The sequence below is a fragment of the Pipra filicauda genome, unplaced genomic scaffold (genome assembly GCF_003945595.2).
Source record: "Pipra filicauda isolate LSUMZ 115617 unplaced genomic scaffold, ASM394559v2 scaffold21_size4447388_pilon, whole genome shotgun sequence".
Taxonomy (NCBI): domain Eukaryota; kingdom Metazoa; phylum Chordata; class Aves; order Passeriformes; family Pipridae; genus Pipra; species Pipra filicauda.
Genome location: NW_024104332.1, coordinates 371198 through 389555, shown reverse-complemented (window position 1 = coordinate 389555; position 18358 = coordinate 371198). Strand labels below are relative to the sequence as shown.

Genomic DNA, 18358 nt, shown 5'->3' with positions numbered 1-18358 from the left:
AGGAGAGTTTTTACTTCAGCTACAAGGAATGCACTCGTGCTTCCCAAGTATGCCAGTTACCTCTATGAGAAATGAAAACTTAGGGAAGTGATGCAAGACAGAACTGGTAAGAGAAGAGGATAAAGTCCCTCTGAGTGAATGATCTGCTTGCAGGACACGTCCCTGTGGGTCCTGACATGTCAGGGCTGGTAGCTGTGAGTGCCACAGGCAGCAGCAAGGGAGGGATGCAGGAACAGAGAACACTGCTGTGAAGGAGCTGCAGCACAGGGTCAGCCAGGGGTGTGGGGGGCTCTCTCCAGCCCTAACACACTGAGAGGATGAGAAGAAATGGCCATTTACAGTTAATATTTCACTAGTTGCTTGGCCAAAACAGCAGGTCCACACAGCACAAAGCCAACAGCACCATAAAATGCAAACAACTGTCTGCTCATTAATGCTCCTGGCTTAGCTTTGAAACACAAGGGGAGCTGGAGCAAACATGAGAGGGCAAAATATTTACCCCCTTGAAGTGCCAGACAAGAACGAAAAAACCTCTTCAGCTGGTTACCAGTAAAAACCCAAACCACAACACTAATCTTGCAGTAACTCAATGCTACAACTAACCCTCAGCAGAGGCTTCCAAGGCAGGCAGGCAAAAGGTGGCTGGGTGCCCCCAGGGGCCTGGGGGAAGAGAGATCACACCAGGAGCGAGCAGAGATGCTCAGCCAGATGAACTGCCAGGCCAGAGAAACACAGGCAGGGCAGAAGGAACCGAGGGAGATGCACAAGGGAGCGATGGGGTAACACAGTGACTCATCAAGAGGCAGGACTCTGAACCGGGTACTTTCCCCGTGCAGAGCTTGCAGCGTCTTTAGTTACTGAACGGAGTTCAGGAGCAAGTCCAGACTGTGCAAGATGGGCTTTCCTCATGGCTTGTGTAAGCCAGTATTGACCAAATGTTTGACACACTCTCTTTAGGGATTGCAGAGATGCCTATGCATAGGCTTTAGCTGTGATCCCTTATTCACAATCCAAGCCAGGCCAAGGACTGCTGAGCAAGCAGCCTGCAGCCCCACACTGCTCTCTGCAAACTGCAGCACACTCAGACCATGGCAGAGAAGACCTACCTGCTCAAAGGTAAGTGCACACTTACACAGCCTGTTAGGTGGCACTTTGCCAGCGTCACATGCAAAGAAGGCCCCACAGAATACCAGTTGTCACCACTTCTAACAGAACTCTGCAAGAAAAGCCTTCATGCAATGGGTACAACTCATTTTCATGGCATAGCCCCATGAAAGGACAGGCCATCAGACCAAGCCCAACTTTAGGATGTTCCACAACTAGAATGTGTAGAAATCAGAGAAACCTTTCACAAGAAAGGTTGTCAAGCATTGGAACAGGCTGCCTAGGGAAGTGGTGGAGTCATTACCCCTGGAAGTGTTCAAAAACACGTGGATGTGGTACTTGAAGATATGGTTCTGTGGTGAACAAGGTGGTGCTGGGTTCACATTGGACTTGATGATCTTACAGGCCTTTTCCAACACTAACAATTCCATCATTCTAACATCATATGCCCTTGCAGCACTGAGGAGTTCCCCAGCACATACTCTCTGGTTTACTCCTAATTCCTTCCAAAGGCATGGCAGGAGCCTGGATGTAAATTCCTACGCATCTCCTGGGTGCCTAATTTCAGGCACCTGAACAAGACACTGTTTTGGGAGAGATGCTCACTCAGCATTTAAAAGAAAAAAAAATCAGAGCCCTCAGAAAAACTAAAATGGGCAGCAGTATTTTTAGTCACTACAGAAACTGCTGGTGTTGTGGCATCACCACAGTACCACTCTGCCACCAAACACATTTCCACAATTTATTGGTGATTCCACCCCCCACCCTTTAAAATGCATTTGCTCAACAGCCCCTTCTGGAAGCAGTTTTGCCTTCAGTGATCCATTACTGCCATGAATACAAGGATTTTGTCACACAGGGCCCACTCCGAAGAGTTCAAGGAGAACTGATTTTTGGCTCAAAGCCCTTGGATATTAACTCCTTTATTTCTACAGAGCAGCCTTGTTTCCAGGAACAAGCCCCCAAACCAAGTGGAGTTTTGGGATACTCTAATATTAGAGCAGTAAAGCACCAAAACTGAAATGTCTGAGCTTCTTGCAAATGAATTTAGAGGCACCGCAGGCTGAAACACTTGGGACAGGATTCTCGGACGTCAAAAACCTTCTGCAGAACCAGATTTAGGGAAGGCCAAGGAAATGCAACTTTTGGTTCTAAAGCCACAGTGCCTCTGTTACCAGCCAGCCCTCCTCCCTTGCTCCCAAGGTCACCTTCAGCTACATCTGATCCCAGCAAACCTCCAGGTCCATGAGTCATTTCCCACCACACCCAGCAGTGAGGGCTTTATTTGAGAGGCTCCAACACACACCTACCTTGCCACAGGTTGTTTTCAGGCTTCACAATCCCCCTTTTCCATCGATTACAAACTCCTGTGATACTATCCACACACAGCGCTGAATCAGGATTACAAGTTAGTCAGAAAGGAGTTGTGGGCACAACATGGGCAGTGAAAGGCAGCTCCCACTGACAGACCCCAACCTGGGCAGCCACCAACAAGCCCAGGTTAGCCTCCCCCTGCTACAGCAGAACTTCACTAGTAGAGCCACACACTCCCTCTATTCCACCCTCTTGCTCATCAAATAAGCACAGCAACACAGAGTTCTTCAGTTAATTGAAGCCACTGATTTGGGGTCTGTTGTGCTCAGTGTAGTGCCTCCATAATTAAAACCCTTTCTCAAAAGCCTTATTCTTGGGGCCAGGGCCCAACTTTCAATCTACATAAACCCACTGAATCCCAAGGCTGGCAAGTGGCCATTCCCTTGTCCATGTCCTCGTGTCCATACAGGCTTTGCTCAAGAGCCTGGCTGTGTAAGAGCAAGCAGATCATATAACAGAAGTTTCATTAGTAGAGCTTTTAACCCTTCCTTGAGGTTATTAACAATGTTAAGTCCAGGTCTAATGCCAAGGCTTGCAACAAGAGATGAGACAGCTCCAAGGGTGCAAATCCTGACATTTCTCATTTATCATTCTTTGTGCACTCAGCTGGTTTCCAATCCGCATGGCAACGCTGATGTCCCACCAGTGAACCTGGAGAGCTGACAGATGGACTAATTAGGGATCACACTACTTATGGCAAGACTGATAACAAGGTGAAAGCAAGGTCATTGTGAAAAATCAATTTGACTTTGGGAAGAACAATGGGTATTTCCAAGGCTGGGGACAACTGTGTTTTCCAAATCAACCTGTCAGCAAAACTGCCCAAAAAACTTCCAAGAAACCCGTTTCCAAATTCAGAGGGCCAAGGACAGACTGTGAGGATAAGGAAACAGAAAAGGCAGGATGCACTTGTGACAAGAGCTGTATCACGAGTGGGCTGTTCTGTATGCAATGGAAACACATATCTACTGAAAGATTAAAATTGTATTAACTTAAAAATTTACTACAGTTGCACATGATAGGAAGATAAATCCACAGTTATGTGAATTTAGTAAATATTTTTTCCTGTGTTTCATAATCAGTGCAAGCTTGCCTTCATAGCAAGGTGACTTGAAAAAGTAGAATGAAATAACAGCGAGAAGGTATACCCTGAAAGACACCACAGAACATGAAGCCAGTATGAACAGAGCAGTGATCATCAGTACTGAAAAAGAACATTCATCTTGCTTCTTCCTTATAAAATTTGCACCACAGGTAAAGCAAGAGTTCCGCTTGTACAGAGGGTTCCACTTGACTGTATTAATCTACTCAAAAGACAACCAACTCGACCAAAAACCTGCTCAGTGTTATAAAGACAACCAAGGAAAGCTTGGTTTAGCTCCTTGGCCCTTGGCCAAGCACATACCTCGAGAGCAGAGCATTTCAAAGCCCCAGCAGCTTCAGCAAAGACCACAGACTTGGCTGACATACACTGAGGCCCACAGAAGCCTAACAAAATGGAAAACATCACTAAGTTGTTGCGATAAAAGAACTCAGAAGTAGCAACAGGAAAAAAAGATAAACTAAGATTATCATGGGATAATAAAACACCTACTTGTGATCTAGTTTGCTCATATTTAGTAACTGAGTTGGGAGCAGTGTTTTACCCCCCATAGCTGGGGTGCATTCATACATGCTCCTTCCCACATGGATTTTCTGTTACCTAAACAAGCACAGGGTTCTCAATCCAGGCACTTATCATTTTCTTTCTCTTCAACCTGGTTGCACATTTCAGTGAAATATCTATAGGTCTGATCATTTCTGTGGGATTCATCCACTAACAGGTTTGGATGCTATGGGGAAGGGTGGACAAGCAAACCCACAGACCTCTCTTCTAGAAGCAAACAGCAATCTGAGAGCACAGACTAAGGATTTAATAGGTTTCTAGGGTGACTATCCATCACCAAGTCACCTGGGTGTTATTACAGAATCAGCTAATTAAAACCACACCCTGAGATCTAAATGAGCAGAGGGAGTGCTGATGAGTAATGCCAAGTTGCACAAGGCCTGTCAGCCTCCTAGAGCTGGGAACCTGCTTGCTGTAGAGAAAAATAGGTGTTGTAATAATCTCCTACAAGCACTATGGTGCTGGGGGAGCACAGACAGGAGCAGAGAAGGGCTTGCTTGCCTACAGAGTAATTCTGAAAGCTCCTTCATTTATAGCAAAGGAAAGGTTAAAGGACTCTTTTCCCTCTTCAGGTCGTTGATAAAAGGCAGATGCTGCAAAAGAGGGTTTGATTCTCTGACTCACACAATGGAGATGGGCAATCTTTATTGGATGGGTGAGGGAGGATGGCTCAGCAATGAGCCTGGGAGAGAGTGCTCACTCCTCCTTTCCCCAGTGACCAGCACCAGGCACCATTCCCGGGAGGAACCAGCCTGCTCCTTCAGGAAGGCCTCTGAGCGGATTCACCGAGCTGAGGCAGTGCAGTGCCCAGGAGAAAGGCTCGTGATAAGGCTTGCCCTGAGTTTATGGGCTGTGTTTCAAAACCTGTGTGAGCCTGAGCACAAGGCACACAGGGTGATCCTTGGAGAGCTGGGGAGCAGGCATGGGACACGTGCTGGGGAAGGGCTCCCTGGGAGGAGGTGTAAGATGTGCTGCATCCACCTGGGCCTCACTGCACACGTCGAGTGTGCAATTACACGGATCCTGCCACCTGCATGCCCTCAGTGGTGCTTCCAGAGTGTGCCCTTATCCTGGGAGGTGTCTGATACACACTGAGCTCTTCAGCTGGGAGATGCCCATTCCTGGGTGACCAAAAGAGCAGACCCCACTCTAGATTTACATCTCAGAGAGTTGTCACTGCTGGACTTATCCTTTCATTTCTCAAACAGAAATTACAGCAATATGAAGTCTAGAGTTGATATTGTGACTTTGGCATCACATGGAAGTTGTCTTGAGTATGAAACAGAGAAAGAGGGGAATTAATCACAAGTACTGTTGGATTGCACTTGCACAGCAAGTCCAGCACATTCTGGATAGCCACAGATAGTCAATCACAGCCAAACCAAACCACGCTTGGTGGGCATATAGTGATCCACCATGCAGGACCTCCCCAGCAGGCCAGACAGGTCCTGCCTGTACTGGTCCTATTACATGTGCACTGTAAAGCTGAACAGCAAGTTTTCTAGAGCCATGACTCCAGGACCTCTGGATTCTGGCAGGCCTGGCAGAGCCCCCTGGCTGTTAGCAAGGCTGTTTGGTGACTTTATTCTGGGCTCCTTGGTCTGAAGTCCAAGACATCCCAAATGTCTTGCTGGGTTTTGCAGCTACCAAGTTGCACAACTGGCCAGAATTCTCCTCACCTTCACTCTGGATGTCTGGAAATCTCCAACAAGTGACTTTGTTTGATACTTCTTGGGTTTTTTTTCCCTTGCCCAAAGAAAATTTCTGTCTGGAAAAACTTTTAAATTATAAAATACTCCCCAGACCCTTGGGTGTGTGTCCTTTTGGATGCCATTACAACTGCCACATCAGAAATATATTCTGTGAGACATTTATAGCTGTGAAACACAGCTGGAGCAGTGGTAGGAGAGGAGCACAGGACAGACACTGTGCCTGTGCATGAAGATTAATACCTTTGGGCAGGAAGTTACAGTCTGTCTACAAAGGCCCCTGAAGAGCTTTATTATTTATGGATAGTATCATTATTTAGAGTCCAAAGGTTTGCCCTTTTTCTCAGCTTGTTTCAACAGACATCAAAGGAGGACTCATCAGTGTCTTCCTCTTCACTGCCAGAAGGTAGTAGAAAGAATTGTAATTGGGACTCTTTACAGTCAAAATGTTTATAAAAACCCTTCCCTAATTATTTAATAATGAGGCATTTGATGATGCACTGGAAGCAACATTCATTTTCATCCAAGAAAACAGAAGTAGCATCAGATGTCTGCTTGAGGAAAAAATGCCATGGAAGAGTACACTCTGTAGACACTAATCCATGTAATCCCTTGGAAGGATGATGCCTTGTTTTCCAAAACTAGTTTCAAGACAGACTATGAGATATATATATATATATATATATATATATATATATATATATATATACACACATGTATCTAACTAGAAATGGGTGAACAAGCCTCAGTTTGTGCCATCCTGATAACTCAAAGACAGCAGGAAGGACTACTGAGGGCAAATGGGACTGTGTGTTTATCTGGGTTGTAGCTTCTGCCTAGAAGTGAAACCAGAGGATAAATGTGGAGATAACATCCAGTGTCAGTCAGATGACACAGCAAGGCATTAACCTTCTCACCAGTGCAGGCTGTTTGACCTGTATGAAGAAACCTGGAGTGCACAAATAACATATCATGTAATAGCAGAAATCATCAAGCAGCAGATCGATTGTCTCCCATCAGGAAAATTTCTCCTCTCATCCCAAGAAGAGCAATACTGGGGACTCCATGGTACCTAAACAGTGGCTTGACTTTACTCCAGCTATTGTAGAACCAACAGTTTATCTCCTGCATATGCATGAAGTGAGTTAGGCATAGATTGATTTGGGAAAAGGTTAGGCTAGCAATGGAATAAAATACTGCCAGCAATTCTCTGCTGCAGGACTATTTTCAGATCGCTTTGGGCACAAAGGTTGCCCAGGAGTTCATCATTTTGAGGCAGGCAAGAGCCTTGGGGCTCCATTAACGTAAAACACAGGGTTTCTAAGCCACGGGTATTTACAGAGACTCACCCAGTCCTGTATATTGATGCCACTTGGATACAATCTCCTACAAGTGTTCCAAATGGATGTTTTGTGACTGTGAAGTTATCTTAAATTTCATGGGAAATTTAAAACATCCTTATCTAGCATCTGTTAAACAATGGGTTTGGGAAGGGAGGTAGATTTTGGAAAAAACCCTCATGTGCATGTAAGAAGGTGGAATAATTCACATATACACACATACTCTGGTGTGAGAGCACAGGTAGTTTCAGCAGCAGGAATAATGCTGATGCAGCCATGGTGAGGGGCATGGTGTGTCAGGTAACCAGGGACACATTTCCACAGCTCAAGTTTTCCTTGGAGCATGAGCAGGGCAAACCCAAAGCTGCCTGCAAAATCCCCAGAAGAAACCATCTTAATATTTATAGCCCTTACATAACCCTAAGCCCCACTTGTACAATCATTTATACACATACTTAACTCCATAAACAACTGCCAGGTGGAATAGCTACCCACAAACAGGAAGGAAAGCCTGTGACAGCATCCCTGCAGGATTGGGGCACCAGCCTGTGGGAGCCAGAGGCCTCTCCTGGATGGCAGGAAGGCCCTTGGCACACTGTGGGTGCAATGCAAAGCTCCGCAGCAGTCAAACCTGAATAGAAACATGGGTTAAAACTATTTCATTATTCAAATATCTGAAAGCTGTGGAGTCAAACGTGTCATTTTTACAGGAGAAAATGTGAAAACCCCATACTGCCTGTTTCCTGGACTGGAAGCTGGGCACTTCAAACAAGTCTCTGTAGCACGCATTGCCTTTGAGACATTTTTTTCTCATTTTCATAAAATCACAGAATCATGGAATGACCTGGACTGGAAAGGACCTTAGAGATCATCTACTTCCAACCCCCTGCCCTGAGCTCCGAGGACGAACAACCAGTATCACTTGCAGTTATTTTTTTCCACAAACAATCAACAGCTCTAAACCCAACTCCCAGTGCAGCTTGGGTCAAGTTTCAAAAAGCCTTCATGTTCTCTGTGTGTGTGTGCACACTTTACTGTGGCTACAGAACTGCATTTGTAGGACTACATTTAAATTTTTTCTTTTCTAATCTCCCAGGCAGTTCTCTGTGACAGTGAGTGTATTCACAGCACAACATCCCTGGCAGTGATTGCACAAGTTAGGCTCCAGCCTCTTGCCTTAGCAAGCTGGGTGACCCAGGGATCTTCTGCACGACACTCCTCATGTTTTATTGCCGCCTGCAAAGATCTGGTTTGAGTCTCTTCCAGTGTCAGAGGTCTTTATTGCTAAATACCCCTGGCTGTTGAGTAATACATGAATTTAATGTGCTTATCCTGCAATGCCTGCTTAGAAGGTCGTGGAAATTCAACTTAAAACTGCAATCAGCTCTTTTTTCCCCCTCTTCTTCATTCTGTCTCTGAGTTTTCTCTTTGCTGTTTCCTATGCTGTAGCAGCCTCTAATGAAGCAGGCTGTCACCTCAATGCTCAGGCACATGAAAGAGATGATCTGGAGGAGGGAGGGGCAGTGGCAAGTCTCATAAAAGCAGCATCCAGCTTGTGCTGCTTTGACAAGATGTGAAATAGTTCCATTCATCCTGACCACCTTATTAATAATCAAAATCCAGGCACAGAAGAAAGCACTGCTGGTAACACTTCATCTGCCTGTTTGGCAAGAGGCATGTGGCGAGAACATGGAAGAATCTTCTGAAGAAGAGCACCAATGCCCATGCAGGACTATTTCATATCTGGAAGAGGTCAAGGAAAGTTTCTGGGAGCCAGGCTTTGGAGAGGAAGCAGAAATCATGCTTTTGAACATTCTGTATCAAAGCTCTCTCGAACATGCCACTGTTGCCTCTGGTACTTTTTGCTAGGAAACAAAAAACTTCTGTGACAGCTCCCAGCCGTTACAAAAGTGGAGCTACCTTATTACTGGGGGAAAAGTTCTAAGTATGTAAATGTGTCTCTAAATTTTTAAGCAAGTCTGGTGCCTCTCACAGAGCTTTTCAGCAGGCACTCTACACTTCCAGCAGGAGCCCCAGCAGTTTACTGGGAGCAAATCAAGGGTTGTATTCTGAAAGAACATTTGCAGGTTGACCCCCTCAGATATTTCATTTTTCTGCCTGATGTTCCCAGTGCTGGGATCTGCGGTATGAGCGAGAGTACCCTCTTTACTCGAAGCAGAAGATTCATTTTCAGCTCTCACAACTGAAAAGAAATGCTGAAAACCATAAACTCAAAAAAGATGTGGACATCTAAACAGCCACCAAAAGGTTTGAGTGGTTTGGGGCAGTGAAACTGAACTTGTGGTTGTCCCTCTGCCTGTTGCACATGAGAAATCTGATTCTAAGAGTTATGCTCCCATGGTCAGTGAAGAGAAGCACACTGAGTACTTACCTATGCAGTTAATTCTCCAAATTTGATCATCAAATACTGCAATAAGCTGCTCTCAAACAAGTTCCACATTCAGTACTATTTGCAGAAATAGTAACAACCAGCATTTGGCAGCCTCTGAGAAACCTGTTATTTTCTAATGGGCTGCTCATGATGACCCCAAATAGACAAAATTAACCTAATAAGGTGTTCATTATGTATAATTTACCAGCTTGTGCAAGTGTCAGTCCAGAACACAGGACCACGCCTGACCTTTTAATAGACACGTTTTTCTAACAACTACTTTCCAGCAGGCTGTGTTGTAAAGCAGCTCAGCTTTTATCCTGGTGACTGATCAAAGTATCCCTCCTCCCCTCTGGCACTGAGCATCCCGCTCCATTAATGCTCCACACTCTTATCACACCTCTTCAGTCCTGTTCCTGTGATGAGGGGCAGGAGCTGCACTGTGTCTTCTGGGCACTCTCAGAACATCTCTATTGCAGGTACAGGCCACTAGAAAAGGAAAATAAAAGGCATCAAGCACAGAAGCAGAGGGGCGATGACAGGAGGTGGTGTGTCTGGCAGGTCAGCGTGTGTTGGGATGGGATGGGATGTTATCCAGGTGAGCCTGCTCTACGTCAGAGTCCGTGGATCGATGTGAAACATCCCCAGGTCAGGGCCCTGACTCTCACACTGATGCAAACAGCCACAACTGCTAAAATGTCACAGCCTGTCCTGCCCCTGCACCCCATGTGACCATCCCCAGCAGGCACAGCAGCAGTCTCTGGCACCCACCTCTGCTGGCAGCACACACACACCAGCCAGCCTGCAGATCAGGAGCCAGGAACACCGGGATGTGTTCCCTGCTGCAAGGCTGGTCACCCTTGGTGGCTGCTCTGTCAGCAGCTGGGACACCCCCACTCTGATCTGCTGGGGCTTCTGTGGTGCAGTGAGTTCAAGATTCACCCCTTCACCTCCAACCCATTAAAGCCAATCTCAGGAGCAAAAGGGGTTTGCAAAGGGACAGTGGCAAACCAGCTGCCTATGAAAGGAATCATCATACTGCATTGAACACTGGCTCCTGAGGCAGAGCACCAAAGCATGAAGCTATAACCAAAGTCTGCAACTACTCAGCAGCCCTGAAAATCTCAGGGCCCGTTCTCAGCTCCAGTGAGTGCTTTGGGAAGTTCCTCTTCTATGGCTTTGATGTGGGGCTCAAAGCACCTTCCCCACGGTGAGGAAGAGGCAGCTGTCTGCTCCAATGTGGTGAGACCTCACCTGCAGTGCTGCTTCCAGCTCTGGGATCCTCAGCACAGGAAGAATGTCATCTCATTGGAGTGAGTCCAGAGGAGGCCACCAAGTTGATCAGAGGGATGGAGCACCACTCCCATAAGGAAAGGCTGACAGAATTGGGATTGTTCAGCCTGGAGAAGTTCTGCAGTGACCTAATTGCAGCCTCCCAGTACCTGAAGGAGCCTACAGGAAGGATGGAGAAACACTATTTACAAGGGCCTGGAATGACACAACGAAGGGGAATGGCTTCACACTGAAAGAGATTAGGTTTAGATTGGATATTAAGAAAAAATTCTTCCCTGTGAGAGTGGTGAGGCCCTGGCACAGGTTGCCCAGAGAAGCTGTGGCTGCCCCATCCCTGGAGGTGTTCAAGGCTGGATGGGGCTTGGAGCAACCTGGGCTAGTGGAAGGTGTCCCTGCCCATGGCAGGGGGTGGAACAAGATGAGCTTTAAGGTCCCTTCCAACCCAAAGCATTCTGTGATTCTGTCTCAAATCCAAGGGAAAACCACAGCCCCCATCTGAAGTGATGCCATGTGGTGCTCCCACTACCTGTCTGGAACCCCACGGGCTCCTGCATCCCTTTCCAGGGTGTTCCCTGTCCCTGTGTGCCTGTCTTTACCTCTGTTGGTCTGTGAGGTGAGGAGGACCCAGTCAGCTAACTCCTAAGTCCTTCTAACCAACACAGGTGCAGAATGGTAGCCAAATCTATCTACATTAAAGACCAGCCTACATAGGCTGGGGGATTTTTAATATGGAAGGTCCTTTCCTTTGGGGTACAGTTTCCTCTCACTTGAATCAATGATCATTTGTTACATTAATTCAGAGATAGAAATCAGCTACACAGCATTCATGCTCTTTAATTGTCCAGCCTGAAAAATCAATGCTTTTATTGAATTAGCCAGTTGCCACAGCAAGTTTCCTCTGATTTCTATGGCTCCCATGAATCAATAGGAGTCTGTTATTGCCTCTAAGCAGAGCAAAGTCAGACCCCAAGTCACACTGCTGGATGAAAACACAAATCTTCCTGCAGAATTCTGTGCATCAGGTGGGTATGGGACCACCTGATACCCCAAGTATCTCCAGTCTTCCTGCCTTGCCTCACCAACTGCTCTCAGCTCATAACTCCAGCCCTGCTTAACAATTCCCGTCTCCCACGCTCAGTATCTTCTGTTTTCCTGCTTCCTTATCAGGTTTTCCTCTGCCATAGGCAAGACCTTCAGCTGCTGTCTCCAGACTGTCTTAGGTGCAGGTGTCTGTGCCAGAAACACCTTTCCCTTCACAGGCCTGCATCTGAGAATCCTAAATGCCTCTCCAGGACTCCCCTCCCTGTACTGGTGGCAATAAGTCATCTTTAACTGCTGGTCCAAATATTTAGGTGTTTGGGTTTTTGGTTTTGTTTTGTTGTTTTTTTTTTTTTCCCCCACAAAGGTAATTTTGTTGTTGTTCTTTTCCAGCCTTCCCATAAAAGTAGCCATTTTTTATCAGCACAGCTGGCTGGGAAGCGTGACTCATACATAAATTACCACTTTTACTGCACTCCTGCCCTTTGTCAGCTCTTCTGCTGTCAGCTAGGTGGGACAGCACCATTATTCTTCAGTGTTTAGCAAACACTCTCCACATAATGGGCGGTGCTGTAAATAAATGAAAATAAGACCTGAAATGAAACGCAAGCTGACTGACAGGGCTTTTGTGAAGCCATCTGAGCTTTGCAGGGGTTTAATCAGCTGTGCTGCACTGTTACATGGCACTTACAATGGCTCTGCCTCACTTCCACAGTGTCAGACAGGATCCCAAGGGGATGGCCATGGAAATCAGGTCTTTAGCTCTTTACCCATGGCACACTTGGGTTGATTAAGAACGATCTGTGCCTTACAGGCTGAGAAGCACCGTGTGACTTGTGCCTGGCATGAAATGATGGATAGCCCAGCACTCATTGCCTAATCAGAATTTCTTCCAGGAAAATCGGGGGAAGTGGTAGAAATTAATGCTTAGCAATGGCAAGGCTGCAGGAAATGTCAGAACTGATGGGGGGAACTTCCAAAGAGAAATTGGCCCTTCGTTAGTGAGGGCAGAAGCTCATAAAAATCCTGTGCAAACACATTTTGGTCATGTTGTAGAGAAGAGAACACAGGGGAAAGGCAAGGATTGTAAAGATGACAGTGCTAATGTGAGCATGAGTGAAAATCAGGGAGAAACCATAAAGCAAGCTCAGGAGGGCTGCAGGATTTCAGCTGCCAGGTGGAAATAAAAGAAATTAGTGCATTGCATGACACAGCTCAAACTGGGGCATCAAAGTGGTATGAATAGTATTCCATGATATTCTTTGTAGGAGGAATAGCAGTGTTTTCACAGTGCCAACAACAAGAGGCTTCTGAATGCACAGTGCTGGAAGTGGATATTATTTGTGTAGTACTGCCTACCCTAAACACCCAAAACTTTCAAGTTAGGCTTGGGAATTGTGAAAGCAGCTTGAAAATTGACAGGTGTATTAAAACACTCCATATATTCTCAATGTTTGCCTTCTAGTTTTCAACCTTCATGCAACTTTCAGTCACAGCTTTCAGTTTTCTGAAGTAAATGAATTAGAGCTTCATTCTCTGAATGAAAAAGCAAACAAACAAACAATGAAACCAAACCTCAAACCACCAAAGTCTCATCGTCCTCAGAAAAAAACACCCAAACCACTAATTATTCCAAGATCTGCAGTGAAATTATGCAATCAGCTGCAAAGCAGGTAGCAATGAGGCTTTAGGCAAAGAAGAACACAAATACTGATGGCAGGGAAAAGGTGAAATCAGAAGGTGGGAAAGGACTGGAAGGAATCAATCTAGTCCTGCTCACACCAGCCACACCCAGCAGGACCAGGCACAGCCTCTGACCTGGCCCCGTGTTAAGCCAAGCCTGGCCCAGCCAGCAATGTCATATGCTTTGGTTAATAATGTGGAAACTTCTTTGGGGCTTAATCTACTCCCTGCTATAGCTCTGCCTTATTTCTGCTGTGCTAGGGTAGGATTTGCTCCAGTTGTCACACTGGAGGTCTGCAACAGAGCTGGAGAGCAGACTTCAAACACCAGACTTGCCACAGCCTTGGCAGTTATCCCTGCTTCTTGGGAAGACAAGGAACTCCATGAAATTCAGCATTCAGGGTCTTCCCAAGAGGATCTCTTTAGCCTAAAATGTCTCTGAAGAAAAGAGCCACCCTTTTTCCAGGTGGGGTGATACTGATGACTCAGTAAAATTCCAATCAGTGGGCCAGTAAAGGACTTTGGCAAAGAAACATCAGAACTGAATAAAAATACAGGATGTGAAGAATGAACATCCTTTCCCCAAACTATAACATTAGGCCTGAGTCTCCAACATTAATCCAGGAGTCAAAAACATTTCACAAGGTTCAGTAACATGTATTCTTCACTCCGAGTCTCAGTGTGCTCCTTGTCATGGCCAATGGCATCAGTGGGATTTGATGCTGCCTAACACTGGGATTTTGGTCCCTTGCAGTGGTCAATCTATGCAGGAAGAACTCCCCATGTTCTATTTGAAGGATTTTTATCTGACCCATTGGATTAAGCTGCCTCTTGCCTGGAGAAATCATTCTTCTCCCCATGTGTGTGTTATGATGCTGATGTGTGCTTGTGACATGGGTTAAATGGACACAAACAGACCCAAGAGAGACTTTTTCCAGGCGTAACAAGGTGTGTATTTATGTGAAAAACAGTGTAAATAAAAACAAAACAAAACAAAAGAGTCCCGCTTTCCAGCTCTTCAGAAATAGCTAAATATTGCATATTGTCAGCAAAATTTTATGTTTTGGGAATTCTGTCCCCAGCATGTTTTGCTCCTTTTCAACTGGTCAATAAAACACAGCAAAATAAACTGAAGTGTTACCCTGTCCTTATTTGTCACCCAAGTCTTAATAGAGAATGGGATGAGGTCATAATTATGTGATTGATGATATTACAGGGCTGGAGAAAACATTAGAGAAAACATTAATCAGGTAAATTGAAGAACCCTCCTGAAAGTGTGTAGCTGTGTTTTGCAGGAAGTCCCAATAAATTCCCTCTGGCCCTGCTGCCTTGGCCTGAGTCCCAGGCTCAGTTCTTCCTACTGAACTCCTACAGGGCCAAAATTGTCCCCCCCACGTGTCTGTTAATTTAGCCCAGAAAAACAGCTCCACACAATTAAAGCAGGACTGAGAGCTCCAGGGATTCCAGAACAAGAGCCACGGAGCACAGATGGGCACAGGGACACAGTTTCCATGCCTGAAACGTATGGAGACAGCCAGAAGCTAATGTGGGGAAAGGTACACCACGCAAATCCAATGCTGATCCTGCCCCAAAAGGGTCAGGAATCAACAAGCAAGTCAAGACCCAGCTTGAATACTGGCAGGAGCCATGAGCAGCACCACTGCAGCTCCAGGTAATTAGTACCTGCCTCAGCACTGCCTGGTGAGGGGTGGTGTTTGTCATCCCCATCGTGAAGGCTCCCTGCCTCTTCCAGGTGGATGTGCCACAGGAACACAGGCAGTCTGTGCCCAGGATTGATGGAACTCAGCCCTGCCCAGGGCTTTTACCCAATAGATTTCAACTGCACTGCAAATACAGACATGCTGTTGCCCCCATTTCATGCAGGGAAGTGCCAATACCCCTCCCTGAATTCCCACAGGGTTACTGTAACCTTGCGTTTCCCAAATCTGGACTGCGTTTACCTGGGGACCCTGGTTAATGGAATAGTAGCTACCTGATTAAATCCTAATTTTCTGAAAAGTACTATCTGGAAAATGACAGTGTTTATTCTAGAATCTGGAAATGTTCATTTTATGGCCTTCTGAACAATTTCAAATACTTTGTTTTTAATGAAAAGCTGAGAAACTTGGCTTTGACTGAGGTGAAAAATTAAAGGTTTGTTTTAATAATGTTTTCTGTGTAAAAAAAACCAAAAACAACAAAAAACCAACACTTCCTTTTCTAGTCATTCCTACTCACAAAGCTTCTGCGAGATGATTCTGAAAAGCCAGAATTTGCTCTGTTGCAACTGGAGACTCTGAGCAAGGAAGGTCAGAAGAGAAAGAAAGAGCCACAACTGATTAGGAATGCAGGGCATACAGGATAACAGCATTTCAGAAAGCACAAGAAACTCCTGGGGAATCCAAAGCCATCGAGTTTTGAACACAGAAAAGAGACAACATTTATTTTCTTTTTTTTTTTCCTCCACAATTTTTCATTAAAATGCTATCCATGTTTCTAAGGCCAAAATGGAGTGATCTAGTCCAGTTACTTAGGAGTAAAAAAAGGAAAAGAATAAGAGATTTACGAAAAAAATGTTTCTCTTTTTCCTTCTGTTATTAAAATTAGCCTGTGTAAAATCAGCAAAATCTGAAAATGGTTGATTTGCCGCAACTAAACTCATCTTCCATGAGGATAAACTCATCTGCCAGGCAGAGGCTGCTCCAAGCCTCGCTGGCTGTGGCCCTGGCTGCTGTGTGATCTGGCCACATCTGCTCACACAGCCCTGTGTCCCTTTCCATCCTCTTGTTTAGCCATGATTTCTATTCTGCTCACAGGGGCTTGCGGCAAGCCCTGTTTTTATCCTGTATCCCGGCTCCTGGGGGGCCGGATCGCAGAGACCTCCAGTGTAACACACAACCACCCACCTATGGCTGTCCTTCCAGGAGAGCCTCCCTGTGCCCCCTTTGGCAAGCTGCTGTTTTTTCAGGCATGCTGGAAAATGGCAGCTCTGCCTGCACTGGCTGTCAGGTCTCCTGTGAGCCTGTTAGCAATGGGACAGGTTTCCTGGGTCCCCCAGAGAGCTGGAAATGAATAGGGGCTCACAGCATCCCCTTCCCTGTTAGCCAGCTCCTGGATGTTAGAAGGGTGAGTTTCATGGCGGGATGGGGTTTGTGACTAAAGCCTTCAGAGCCAATGTGGGCTAGTCTTCCACTCAGGGAAGTCACTGTTTCCTCCCTGTCTCTTCCCTAGAAAAGTGTTTCAGGAAGCGTGACCCAAAGACGACTGGGGCTGGATTGCTGTACAGAATGCCTGCATTCCTTAATCTGTTGCAAGTTCTCTTGCCAGGCTTCACCGATTTCCAGATGCTTCTCAGCCACCAGAGCTGTCACTCTGTTTGCATTGTGTTCTAATAAAAACTCCTCAATGATGATTTTTGCTCTGATTTTTGCTGTAGATCCCCCAACAGATGATGCCTGGTGGACAGTAAAACTATGTCACCTATCGCTCCAGGCCCTCACTGGGACACAGGAGAACACCCCGCCCATGGAGCATTTCATGAGCTCCCAGATCCTGTCGGAGCAAATTCCACCTATCTGGGGAACCACAATGAATTAACATGCAAATTGAATCCTGAGCCAAGATTCATGTCACTGTCATCTTTATGTATTAGACTGTAGATCATGAAAGGAATTATGCTCCAGCTGGCTAATTAAGTAAACATGAAGCAAACGAGGGTGGCAGACTGGGGTCTGAGAGCCGGGGTTGAGGCAGAAAATCCTGGTGTGACGATGGGCAAGTTTGTGAGGGGCAGCTTTGAAATGCACTAATGACAATGGGAGACCATTCATGGGACCTTGAGGTGGACTCCTGTCCATGTCCATGCACAATTTCCACTTCCTCTGCCACAGAGAGCAGCAAACAAAGGGACTGTGGGATGAGACAGGGCTTGAGAACAAAGCTTCTCTCTGCCCTCTGTGTACAGGTTGGGGTCTTCCCAAAGGTCTTTGCCAGCACTTGACTCAGCCCAAACCTCAGTGCTCCCCGGCAGCTACAGCTGGCTTTGCAGCACCCTTCAGCCTCATCCAGGGAAACTGCAGCCAACCGATGGGGAGCCCCGCCAGATTCCCAGTGTAAAAACAGAAGTGCCCTTTCGTGCATAGGCATCTTTGATGGTTCCACCCCGACGCCAGAAGAAAATCATCCCCATTTTAGCTGTCATAGCGCGCTCTAGTGGGAGCCGGTTCCCTGCACAGCTCGGCCGCGTCCTGGATGGACTGCTCTCCCAGCAGCATCCCGGCAGCACTGCTCTCCCGGATGCATCCCAGCAGGACTGCTATCCCTGCTGCAGCCCTCTCACCCAGGGACACAAATGAGTGTCCAAAGACCTGAGGGCAAAGGGAGACAGCTATGAAACCAGCTCCTCTGGGAAAGAATCAGCGATTTGAATTGCCTAGAAAAGCTGTGGCTGCCCCATCCCCAGAAGTGTTCAAGGCCAGGTTGGATGGAGCTTGGAGCAACCCGGTTTAGTGGAAGGTGTCCCTGCCCAGGGCAGGGGGTGGAATGAGATGAGCTTTCAGGTCCCTTCCAACCCAAACCATTCCATGATTCTATGGTGCTATGAGAAGGTAAAGCAGCCTGTTACTTGCAGATAATGCTGTTTCTTTGCAACTACGTCAAAAAAAAAAACCCAAACAAAATATTTCCCCCTCTTTTCTTTTTCCTGGGAATCCTTCCTTTCACACAAATAGCTCGAGAAGGCACACGAAGAACCTCAGCA

General features: G+C 46.3%; 1 long non-coding RNA gene across 1 annotated transcript in view; it reads right to left on the bottom strand.

Moving 5' to 3' along the window:
* Positions 1 to 9646: 9646 nt before the first annotated feature.
* Positions 9647 to 18358, bottom strand: part of LOC113995514 — a 14771-nt gene continuing 6059 nt past the window's right edge. Inside the window, exon 3 of the long non-coding RNA XR_005563553.1 lies at positions 9647 to 10074. This is a non-coding gene — a long non-coding RNA (uncharacterized LOC113995514). The remainder of the gene's footprint in view (positions 10075 to 18358) is intronic.